Genomic DNA, 13,774 nt, shown 5'->3' on the forward strand with positions numbered 1-13,774 from the left:
GTTATGGTCTAATTGTTCCTGGGGAGAGCAGTGTTTCCCTAATAAACAATAAGATAGACCAGCAAATCTGTGGTCCTTGTTAATATTCCCATTCTTTCTTTTCTCTGTCCCTGTATTAACACAACGACTCTTTTAAGAGCCAACCTTACCTCACAACTTTTTTTTACTTTTTTTAATTATTATTTTTTTTTTTTTTTACAGTGCGGATGTGCTCGGGTGACTTACTGAAGGGCTTGCTTCTTTTCAGCTATTTTCAAAATGACAACCAACAACCTCTTCAACATTATCCTTTTTCTTTTTGCTTGCAATCACATGAGTCTCTTTTTGTTTTCTCTTCTCTACATCCTCATTACAGATATTCTCAAATCTCCTTTTCCGAGAAACAACACGTTTCTCCAACACAGGATACTGACTAAATGAGGAGCATAGGTTCTTCTTAATCTATTATACTCCATTACACAATTTGCATCTGCACTAACTTTTGAGTCATCAAAGTCTATCATGAATAAACCAGATAATGTTTTCACTCGTGACAAAGCAACATATGCCATACCTTCTTTGAACACAGTAGATCCAATGTTTACAAAAGCACTATCTACAGTTAATCCTTGAGTCTTGTGAATAGTTACAGCATATGCTAGAGAAAATGGAAACTGCTTCCTACGTACATATAGGTCTTTTACAAGCAAAAAACGGACTGAACAACGACTAATATCTTTAATCTCTGCAATCTGATCAAATTTTATTTTTAAAAATTCAATTCCATCTTTTTTCTGGTATTTCACAAAACCCACAACTTTACCCATAGCTCCATTCACTAAACCTTTTTCAACATCCAAATTTCTCCTTAAAAATACTCGACAGTTCATGCAAAGATATAGATTTTTTTCTAATCCAGCTGTTTTCGAAATGTTCTTCTCTAGAGAATCCAATTTATTTTGCAGTTTGCCTTTTAATGTAATAGTAATTCCTTCATGCTGAATTTTATCAACTGCTTCCATTTTCTTAATCTATTCCTTTTCCAATTTCAAAAGTTCCTCATTGAATATCGAGCATTCACGTAGTGTTGGCATTCAGCAGATTACAGTATTATTTTCTCCAATATTCTTGTATATTTTCTCTGCAACTATTTCTTCCTTTGGAAATAAATTATGTAGCAACCGACTCTGTAATGCTTTTCTGCCAACTTCTGTCAGTAGTCCAATTCTGATATCTTTCAGAATACTTGCATAATCTTCATCGTTTGCTTGCCTCATATTGGTACTCAAAGAACGACCAAATATTCGCATTACCAATGCTTCCTAATGACTTCTTCGTGTCTTCATGTGTCACAGTATTAAACACTGGTTGTCCTTTAACTGGAGTAAGCTGTAGAAGATCCCCAAAAACTATAACATGTTTTCCTCTAAATAACACGTCATAGTCTTTCTTTAGAATTTGCTGCATTCTTAAATGCACAAAGGCAAGCATTAAGTTTGATACCATGCTTACCTCATCAATAATGAGAACTTGCATCTTCTTCAACACTCTTGAAACTTCGAAGCATGCTTCTCCTGTAAGCTTGTGATATTCTATTTTGTTCTCATGCTCCACTGGTAACATTAGCAAGCGATGTAAGGTAATTCCTTTTATATTATATGCTGCTAACCCAGTTGGAGCAGTAACAACACAAGACAAAGTTGAATCTGTTTTTTGCTGTAGGTAGCTTCTGATGACTTTAATTAGGAAACGTTTTCCAGTTCCAGCTTGTCCACTCACATACATCCTGATTGGTTCAAATGATGTGCATGTGCACTCTTTATTTTCAATTTTTTTTTTGACTTCTTCATAAATTTGTTGTTGTTCTTCATTCAGTTGTTGTTCCAAATTTGGTAAGTCTATTAAATCTTCTTGAGCTTGATTCATAGCTGTTTCAACTTCATTCATGGCTATTGCAGCTTCATTTTCTACAATTGGTTGTCCTAGGGGATCTTGACTGAGCGTTTCAGAACTTTGGCTGTCTTGAGAACTGTCTCTAGCTACTTCAGCTGCAATTGTTGCTTCCTGTTCAATTTCTTCATTTAACATTTGCACATAATTTATGAAAGTACTGCAGTCAATCGTATCTTTACATGCATTGAATGAATCCTCATAGCTTTCAAATTCTCCAAGTAGTTCGTCCTCTGTACGCCATGGTTTAAACAGCTGTAAAAGTGCCAAGTAGTAAAATTCCTTTTTGTCAGTAGTGTCGCAACTCAGCTTCCTATGATTAATCAAACTTCCTTTTGTTTGCTTCAACAAACATCCTTCCTCACCAATGACTTTATATTTTCCATTTTAGATGTCTTCTGTGGCTTTCCGTGAAAAAATGTAGTTTTGCAGCACTTCATAGAGACACATGTTCTCAAGATGACAACTTCTTTTTGGGTAATACGTGTCCAACATGTTTGTTTTCAAAATATCTGTACTTTCCGGGTCGTTCTCGGCCAAATATTCAATTTCTGCAACAGATTTCAGTACCCGATTTCGCATTGCTGCAAGGCCTAAACTTACCCAAATTATTCTTCTGGATTTCGAGTACAGACTTGCAGATGATAACCTATCTGAGCATTCGTAGGATCCAATTTCTCGATGCGATAACATCTTTAAACTGAAACTGTATAGTTTCTTACTGACAGTTTTCTCGTGAGAAATCTCTTCCCACATTTCCTTCAATTCCGTTTTCTCAGATTTAGTAATGTACAATGTGACATACCGAGCAACAGCAATAGAATTGTCTGCCACATACTGAATATCCATGTTAGCATTCCACATGGATAAAATGACTGGGTTGTAGTCATTTATATACTTTGACTCTTCTTTTCTTCTTAGGTTGTACGTATTTTTTGGAGATTTTCTTGTAATAGTATGTCGCACAGCTGACATAAAACTGTTTACTCTTCCTTTTGAAAGAACAGGTCTGGGAAATCCAAATCGACATTTTCTGTAGAATTTATCTTTGCTTTTGTACTTCCATCGACAGTATTTTCCACACCGATGACTTTGGAAACGTAAAACTTGGTCTTATAACTTTTTCTCTTCTGTGCTTTTAGGTATAGCACATGTTCCATATTCTTCGATGAAAGATAAAACTGCTTCATCAGCATCTGTTCCAAATTTTGGGGCATCCTTGATCCACAACAGCTAAATATCTCCCAAACCACAAAATGTAAAACATAACTTTTAAAGAAGAATCACAATTCTAATATTTATATCAAAAATCACCACATACATCCTCTCTCAAACTCATATCTCACCTTTAAAATTACTTAGTTGAGAAAGAAATGTGGCACTCAAACAGAAGACTATCAGAGTCAGAATATCAGAGCTCTACACCTCTCTCCTCTCTCCAGAACCAGTAAATGGCAATGTTCCCCTCTCTTTTTTCACACATATACATGTTAATTACAAATCTCCGTGCTTCCCACATTTTTTCAAATGAAATCACACATTTCTATTATTTTCAACCCTTTTCCAAATGTACCCTTCCCCCAACTTGACTTCTGCCTGCTACCATAGCAACAGTTCATGGAACACTGCTGTGAGCAGAGAGATCAGAAGTTCAGCACACAATGTTTCAAATCCAAAGAGCAAGAGTGCTTCACCTGTCAAACCTAACAGCAAATCCAAATTAATCTTCTGTGGGAATACAATTTTCTGAACCAATACAAAACATGGTTCTAAAAATGTACACATACAGCCTAGTTTTTACTGTAAAATGATTTGAATCAGCCAATGAGTTCTTTTTATTTAAAAAAATATGTATGCCTCCATTTTACAACTGTCTTTCATTTCATATTGCCATTCCACTGAAAGACACCTCCTGAGTGCATCCAGATCTCCTTGAAAGATGTTCACAGTGTGGATTGTAGGTCACAGCTATGTCTTCTGGAGTGAAAAGTATGCAGAAAAAGAGGTATGGTGAGGGACCTTGCTTTGCCAAATGTAGACATTAAATGGATTGGTCAGAGAGGGTTAAAGTGGCACCAATTATTGCCTTTGGTGAAAACCTTTCAACATCTCCCACAGCCTAACCTTATTATTGTGCACTGTGGTGGAAATGACCTAGGCACTTTAACTGGGGTAGGTTATTAAGGACACCTTTGTGCAATTGATGTCGCTTTTTCCTCAATCTGCCTTTGTATATTCTAACATATGCCAAAGGCAAAAGTGGAACTGGTCCAACCAATTTTGTCCGCAGATTGACAAAGCAAGAAAGCACGTCAACAAATCTATTTCTGCTTTCCTCAGAGACTATGGTATGGGTTCTATATACCACAACAACTTGCATTACAACATGCAAGGCATTTATAGAGGAGACGGTGTACATTTCACTGATGGAGGCAACAGAGTCTTCCTCTTGAACTTTAGACTCTGCATTGGTACTTACTTGTAAGTACCACAAAAAAACACTTCATAAACACAACGGCTCTTTTTAGAGCCCCCTAATATCTAAACACTTAAATTTGTTTTTTACTGCTATTTTTTTATTTATTTTTTTCTGCCGAACACGTACGGTAAGCTTACCGTATGCGCACCCCGCAATTTAAAAAAAAAAGAAATTAAATGTATTTTTCATACTTTTGTGACCTTCTTGGACCCCTGACAAACGCTAGGGGGTCTGCAACTCTCTTCGTTGGCCCCTTTTCACGTTCTCCACCTTTGTTTTTCAGTGTGAGACACACAAAATGGCGGCCGACACTTCCTGATTTCGACCGATTCGAATGTTTACAGTCATGTAACCACCAATCAGAATTAAGCTTACCCTACGCGCTCGGAGCGCGCTTATAGATATATATATTGATTTAAATGCTATTTTCTCAGCAAATACTGAACACATTTACACCAGACCTACAAAAGGCACATCCCTGACCTGAGGACTACCTCTCTGCCAAATTTCAAGTAATTCTGTTCAGCCGTTCGGGCTCTAGCTTGGACTAAAGGTCCTATGGAAAAATGCATGGAGAAAACACGTTTTGGGACCCCCCCTTTTTCTTAGCCCCCGCTTGACGAATCCCCCCAAGACTTTCAGGATAGGAGCGGAGCGCCCCACCTATTTTGAAAATTTTCAAATTCAGGATTTGTCAATCGGCGCCAAAGTTATTCAAAATAGAATCTTGCGGATTTCCTATGGATACACGGTCCTAACTATAACTACCTACTGGCGACAGATAGATAGATAGATAGATAGATAGATAGATAGATAGATAGATAGATAGATAGATAGATAGATAGATAGATGGATAGATAGATAGATAGATAGATAGATAGATAGATAGATAGATAGATAGATAGATAGATAGATAGATAGATAGATAGATAGATAGATAGATAGATAGATAGATAGATAGATAGATAGATAGATAGATAGATAGATAGATAGATAGATAGATAGATAGATAGATAGATAGACAGACCTACAACTCTTGCTTGAACATGAAATACCTTAACCCCTTCGCTGCCGGCCTTTTCCCCTCCTGTGCCACGGCCTTTTTTGGCTATTTGGGGTAGTGCGCGCTGAGGCCCCTGTAACTTTTTGACCACATAAGGAATCCACACCAAATTTGTGTCCTTTTCTTCCAACATCATGGGGATTGTAAAGGTACTCAGGGTTTGTGGATTCTCCTAGAGCAGTCACAGAAATGAGCTAAAATACAGCAACATTTTGGTTTTTTTTGGGAAAATGGGAAAAACGGGCTGCAAATGAAAGCATCTGGGTTTTTCCCTGCAAATGTTATCAAAAAAGGGTTTGCATGGTTGAAAATCACCATTTTCCCAGCTTTTCTGGGATACCAGACTTTTGTTGAAACCCAACATTTTCTACACAGTTTTGGCATTTTTCTGGGACATAGCCTAATTTTTGCTATTTTTTGTGCTTTTGACCTCCTTCCAGTTAATGGCAGAAATGGGTACAAAAGCAATAATGGATCCTGGAAAGCTATACATTTTCGAGAAGAAGACAAAATTCTGAATTTAGCAAGGGGTCATTTGTGTAGATCCATCAAGGTTTTTTTATAGAAACTAACAGTTAAATATAGGATAAATTGAAAATTAGTTGAAAAAACAGCCTTTTGTGTCAACGTTTTCACCTGTAACTTCTTCTAATTATGACAGCTCTTTGAAAGCAATATACTATTACATCCGCTGGTTGTGGGGATATATAGGACTTGTAGGTTCACCAATAACCCGACGAACCCAGAGCCAAAAAGTGAGCAGCAACTTGCAATGGTTTTTTATCATGTACCGGGTATATAGTAATTATTATGTAAAAATGTGTACATGGAAAAATCGGTATGAAAGACACCTATGTATTTCTGAAATTAGAACAAAATATAGAGTTTAGAAATAGTAGATATTTGCACATATCTGAAAATGGGAATACTCATACTAGCATGAGAATTATCAGTCATTTTTTAGAATGACTTATTTTTTACACAATATCTTTCATTTGGAAGGCAGAAATGCATCAAGAGTCAATAGATAATAACAGTTCCTTTACAAATCTGAATTACCCTAAGTCTCCCGATAAAAATGGTACCTCACTTGTGTGGGTAGGCATAGTGCCCGCGACAGGAAACGGCGCAAAACGCAACGTGGTCACAACTCAATATCGCTGTGAAAATGTACCCTTTTTTGACAAAATGTCTAGCTGTAGTTTTTGAACCCTAGCTCTGCGGGCACCTTGGGAAACATAGCAAACCTATACATTTTTGAAAACTAGACACACAGAGGAATCCAGGATGGGGTGACTTGACTGCCTCCCACCAGGGTCTGTTACCGAGAATCCCTTGCAAACCTAAAAAATTGACAAAATAAACACATTTTCCCCACATTTCTGTGGTGGAAAGTTCCAGAATCTGTGTGGATCCACAAATTTCCACCCACCCCGCGTTCCCCAAAGTATTACGAGAAAAACGGTACCTCACTTGTGTGGGTCGGTCTAGTGCCCGCGACAGGAAACGGCGCAAAACGCAACGTGGTCACACCTCAATTTCGCAGTGAAAAATGACCCTTTTTGGCAAAATGTCTAGCTGTAGTTTTTGAACCCTAGCTCTGCGGGCACCTTGGGAAACATAGCAAACCTATACATTTTTGAAAACTAGACACCCAGCGAAATCCAGAATGGGGTGACTTGACTGCCTCCCACCAGGGTCTGTTACCCAGAATGCCTTGCAAACCTAAAAAATTGACAAAAAAAACACATTTTCCCTACATTTCTGTGGTGGAAAGTTCCGGAATCTGCGTGGATCCACAAATTTCCACGCACCCTGCGTTCCCCAAAGTCCTACGAGAAAAACGGTACCTCACTTGTGTGGGTCGGCCTAGTGCCCGCGACAGGAAACGGCGCAAAATGCAACATGGTCACACCTCAATATCGCAGTGAAAAATGACCCTTTTTTGGCAAAATGTCTAGCTGTAATTTTTGAACACTAGCTCTGCGGGCACCTTGGGAAACCTAGCAAACCTATACATTTTTGAAAGCTAGACACGGAGGGGAATCCAGGATGGGGTGACTTGACTGCCTCCCACCAGGGTCTGTTACCCAGAATCCCTTGCAAACCTAAAAAATTGACCAAAAAAACACATTTTCCCCACATTTCTGTGGTGGAAAGTTCCAGAATCTGCGTGGATCCACAAATTTTCACCCACCCCACGTTTCCCAAAGTCTTACGAGAAAAACGGTACCTCACTTGTGTGGGTCAGCTTAGTGCCTGCGACAGGAAACGGCGCAAAACGCAATGTGGTAGCACCTCAATTTCGCAGTGAAAAATGACCCTTTTTTGACAAAATGTCTAGCTGTAGTTTTTGAACCCTAGCTCTGCGGGCACCTTGGGAAACCTAGCAAACCTATACATTTTTGAAAACTAGACACCCGTGTGCTTCCAGGGAGGCATGGCTTGCGTGGATCCCCCAACGTTTCCTTACCCAGAATCCCCTGCAAACCTCAATTTTAGCTGAAAAAATCACATTTTTCACACATTTTTGTGTGGGAAAGTTGTGGCATCACCGGGCTCACTCAAATTTCCCACCACCCAGCGTCCCCCTGGGTCTCCCGGTAAAAATGGTGCCTCACTTTTGTGGGAGGCCCAAGTACCCACGACAGGCAAGGGCCCAAAACGCAGTGAGGCGACATCAAAATTGCCTATCTCAAAACCACCTGGTTTTGCAAGGGGGGTCACTTGGGTTTTTGGCCCGGTGCTCGGCGGCCATCTAGGGAAACCTACCAAACCCATACTTTTCTGAAAACTAGACACCTGGGGGCTTCCAGGGAGGTATGGCTTGCATGGATCCCTAAACGTTTCCTTACCCAGAATCCCCTGCAAACCTCAATTTTAGCTGAAAAAAATCACATTTTTCACACATTTTTGTGTGGGAAAGTTGTGGCATCACCGGGCTCACTCAAATTTCCCACCACCCAGCGTTCCCCCGGGTCTCCCGGTAAAAATGGTGCCTCACTTGTGTGGGAGGCCCAAGTACCCGCGACAGGCAAGGGCCCAAAACGTATTGAGGCAACATGAAAATTGCCTACATCAAAACGACCTGGTTTTGCAAGGGGGTCACCTGGGTTTTTGGCCCGGTGCTCGGCGGCCACCTAGGGGAACCTACCAAACCGACACATTTCTGAAGTCTAGACACTCAGGGGATTCCATGGAGGGATAGCTTGCGTGGATCCCCCAACGTTTCCTTACCCAGAATGCCCTGCAAACCTCAAATTTAGCTGAAAAAATCACCTTTTTCACACATTTTTGTGTGGGAAAGTTGTGGCATCACTGGGCTGACACAAATTTCCTATCAGCCAGCGTTCCCCCGGGTCTCTCGATAAAAACGGTGCCTCACTCGTGTGGGAGGCCCAAGTACCCGCGACAGGCAAGGGCCCAAAACGTAGTGAGGCGCACTACGTTCAGGACCCTTGCCTGTTGAGGCGCAGTACGTTTTGGACTCCCTAGGGTATGCCTCATGACGAGCTGGACTCGTCATGGGCACAGCGCGACTGTGCTTCATGATGAGTCCAGCTCGTCATGGGCATACAAGGGGTTAAAAAACAAGAGCCAAGAGACATTAACCCCTTCTGTGCCCATGACGAGCTGGACTCGTCATGGAGCACGGTCGCGCTGTGCCCATGACGAGTCCAGCTCGTCATGAACCCCGCCCGCTAATGCAACGCCCGGCACAGGGCGGGGAAAGGGCGTGGCACACAAGGGGTTAAGCAAAACAGGAACAGTGCAGCGGGGAGAACAGTTACAGTGCAGGGTCTGAGAACTATCTCAAGTTACAGTCGGCCTGCAGCCTTTTTTTACACAGTTCATTGTGGGCACTAAAGTGTTTCCAGTGGTTCATGTATGATAAGGAATGTAAGATGCTGCCTTTGGAGTCGTAAATGAATTGTCTAATGGAAAGTACAGGTGGTCCTCAACCATGCGAAGACACAATGTGGCATGTGGGTAACATGTCCAGATATCCGACATTGGGAGCGTGTAACCACTGCATCCGCTGTGTCCTGATTGGCGATATGTTCCTAACACACGTGTCATCTGACTTCATGTTTTTTTTGGGAGTACACATACCCCTCCTGCCAAGTGTACTTTATTGGGGCCAATCTCCCAGGACCATTGTGGTGTCACTGTACCTATCTGTGGGATTGAGGTAGGGTTTTCTATTTGTACGTTTGTCTGCCGGCCACGTGCCACCCCACCTGTGACCTATCAATCAGTGACCTTGGGCCCAGGACTCAGAGCCTACCTAAATACGTTTTTACGAGTCAGGGTTGATGTGAAATTCCCAACGGGCAAAATTGTTAATAAGGATGCAATTTCGTTCTCATACATGAATATATAATTTTTAATATTAGCATCAACTTTTTCCATATTAACACAGCCATTAGGAACAGAGTATATATAGCTAAAGGGTCTCTGTCCAATCTTGCAAACATCAGAAAATGTACATTTAGTTGGTGCCTCCGATTTATTATTCTGCCTACATCCAACAAATAATGTACAAAGTGGATAAATTGGGCAATTACTAATATGTATTATATTTCAAATCTGAGAAACATTTGTAAAAAATGAATAATAATAATATTGCAAACATTAAAACATAAAATTGCTTTTTCTATTTTATTATTGACACATATATGTGTATTTCATCAATACAGTTTACATTTCTTATGTATTATTTTGCTCCAAATATAAATTTAGAACAAGATCAAATATACACACCCAAATATACTCCAAGTAGTTCACTGTATATTAATTGATATATTTTAAATTATTTATTAAATTTAAAAAATAGGAATTTTAATACAATAAACATGAATTTGCAAATGTAATTCTGCCAAGCCTGCCCACCAGACAATCTCACTACCATTCAAATAAATCACAACAAAAGGCATGATATATAAGTTTGGTGGAGGTGGGTCTCAGTCACTCTGCAAGCACATTGCATCTGAATATACTTGTAATAAAACAGGCAGGAGATCCGTCAAATTTGTGACAGAGTACAAGCCTGTCAAACTCCAAATAAGGGCCAACAATTTCAAAATATTAAAATAAATGTAAACACTCTTTAATAATTTAACAATTCAAATATTTAATTGATTAAAACTATTTTAAAATGTTAAAATAAAACAATTTATTTGAGCAGTAACACCATCAAATACCCTAAAATAATTCATATCTCCACTAAAATGTACCTAACAAAAATGTAAAATAATACAAGTTAAAAATTATCCATACTAACACTTTATTACAAAAATAGGCATAACAATATATGCATATTATGTACCACAACATTTTAGTACACTGTGGGGTTTATTCACAAGAACGTGTGCTAAACATCACGAAAAAATGTTCACACAACTTTACACATCGCAGCCCATTGCGGGAAAATAACCCTGTGTCAACGTGGAATTCACAACAAGGCGGCCCCATGCGATAGTTTGCCGAAACCGCGGCCAATGCCCGGGATACAACCACCTCGATGGAGATAAAAACACAAACCCTAACACCAAAAATCCTGCGATGGGCCAAAGCGCGATAAGAAAAGAGTGACAACCAGCGCGAGGGCAGCAATACTCACGCGTAATGCTGGAAAAAGCACAAGAACAGCATACGGAAAATGCCACAGAAAAAATACATCAACAGCGGAGTACCACGGATGCACCATGACCGACTGCAGGTGACAACATGTACACTACAACATCCAAGCACCGTAGAAAAACAGAACCGACAGGCACACCACATGAAAGAGACCAGTGGCAGACAAATCAGAGCCGCAGGAGTGTCTCACCCACCGTACAGCATACGCACATAAGCATAAGTACACCTCGACATTGACAACATGCTGGTACAAACAGCAACCCCTCCACAACAGAACACAGATCACAACTGGTTCCACAAATGTGCACAACATGGCAAATCACATCTGAAACCCCAGGAAAATGTAAAATGACAATGTACAAGTACAACCTGTAACCTGCAAATATGTTTTAATCACACATGCAGTGCAATTGGACATCTTCTATTGTCCCATGATTGCCATGGACAGACACAATGTGACATGCTCATGAGAATTAAGTGTCAATGATGGAGTTCCTACGGGCCATTCCTGCCGCAGCTGCAGTGAGATGTGGGCCACCTGCCCATTGTCAAAATCATCATCTAGTACCTCTAGAACTGGGATTCATGGGGCATTGGTGCGAACACAGATGTTTATAACACACAACATGCAACGATCATCTTGCACACAATGTCCGGGCTGTACAGGAGCTTCCCACCTGTGCCGTCCAGGCACCTGAAATGTGACTTCAACACAGCAAATGTGCATTCAATGATGCCCCTGGTGCGTATGTGGGCCGCATTATACTGCCTCTGGGCGGGTGTGTCCGGGTCTCGGAGGGGTGTCATCATCCAAGGGCAGAGTGCATATCCTTGCTCACCTGTGACAGTGCAGGGAGAAAAGAGTCAATACTTGGTTTGGCAGGATGTGATGGCAGGCCCACTAATACAGTGACGCCTGTTCTGGCTGTGTGTGGGGTGAGTGTAAGCCAGCCCTCAGGGGGTAGCTGGTGCTGGCTACAACTCCAACAGACATCATGCACTCAGAAATGCAATGTCAGTACAACAAGTGGGAATGACTCGTCACACAGGGCTAGTGGCCCCGGATGTACAGTGGCTGACATGGGCCCACCGCCACGGGACGCTGACCTGCAGGAGACTGTGGTAGGGTCATTAGGGCAGAGCATGGCCTTGCATGTGTCATAGGTGCCTTCCACGGAGTGTCACGGGGAGAATGGGAGGCCTACCCCAGGGCATGATGCAGAGGGCACATGCCAGTTGTGTCCGGCAACATGCCGGATATGAATGCCACAGACCCAGGTCAGACACCAAGTCCGTACCTGTACGTTGCTGTTGACAACCCCCAGGCCACAGGCTCAGACACCAACGATGTTCCGCCGGAGGATGACTGTCACTGATGGCACACAGGGTTAGTGGCACAAGGTGTCACCGGCTTGCATTGAACAGGGTAAGTGGCACCACGTGTCGCAGACCTGTGATATGGAATCACTGATCGAAGGGAGTCTGGTGCTGTGGCCGCTGTCACGGACTTGGGGTCACTGCCAATCAGGACTCAGGACACTGTTGCACATGTGGGACCTACTGGGCCGAAGAGGACACCGGTGGAGCATGTTAATAAGTAAGGAGTGATGTGGACCAGCGTCGGGGGGCCAGCGATGGTCTGCCGAGGCTGCAGAGTTAGCGGGACTGGAGCTTTGAGCTTGCACTGGCACATGTTGGGCCCTCTTTGACACACAACGGTGTCGGCAGGTGAGCAGTGAGGCCTGGTGCACTGGGACAGGCAGGCCTGGTCTGTGCATCAGTGTCCTGGGGTGCAGCAGCCGCACAGGTTCGCAGGTCTCGCCGCTCACGGCGTCGGCCTCGTGGCAGGCTGCGCGGCGCCATACTGTCAGTGACGTTGGCCTTCGTGTGAGTGAACCATGCCCTGCGCAACTGGGTTTTTCACCACACCCCTGGCGTACTCAGGGCCAACCCACTACGCTCATACACACAGGGGGGGACGCATCGTGCAACACTACCGCTATCTGTCCCACGGCCTAGGGTGACATGGTTGGGTCGACTGTTCACTACTCTCCAGTCACCAGCAGTTGTTGTCTGCATGGACATATCAGTGGTTTGCATAGCCATGTCTGTCTTGCACATCCACGCCTCATTCTACTTGTTGTGTACATTCCCACTCATGGGTCACTTGCATCCTCGCACATGATTGCATTATGCATCTCCACCCGTTCAGCTGTTGTGTGGCTGTGGTGCCATGAAATGTCTATTTTGGGTGCAGGGGTAACCCAGGATGACCATGGAGTGGTGTTGTCATGTCTGGTAGGTGGTCGTGTAGTTTGACATGTTGTATGGGGTTAGGCCACGTGTGCATTCCCACAGTTGTGTGTTACATGTTAGTGGCTTTGTGGTGTGTGATGTGTTGGTTTGGCACTTACCACCGAGCAGTCCCGTTCCATATGTGCCATCCTGGAAGCGCTGGTTGATGATGGACTGTCGGAAGATGAAGGAATCATGCACACTGCCTGTGCAGTTGGCGCCGACATTGGTGAATAGTCCCCGGTGGTCCACTTTTGCCTGCACATTGATGGAATGCTGATGCTAGGGGTGGGAGACAGCTTCCGTTCCGCCCGCGGAAATTGCGACAATTCGACATTTTCACGTTCGCGCAGAACGCAAAAATG

The sequence above is a fragment of the Triturus cristatus genome, chromosome 5_2, assembly GCF_964204655.1.
Source record: "Triturus cristatus chromosome 5_2, aTriCri1.1, whole genome shotgun sequence".
NCBI lineage: Eukaryota > Metazoa > Chordata > Amphibia > Caudata > Salamandridae > Triturus > Triturus cristatus.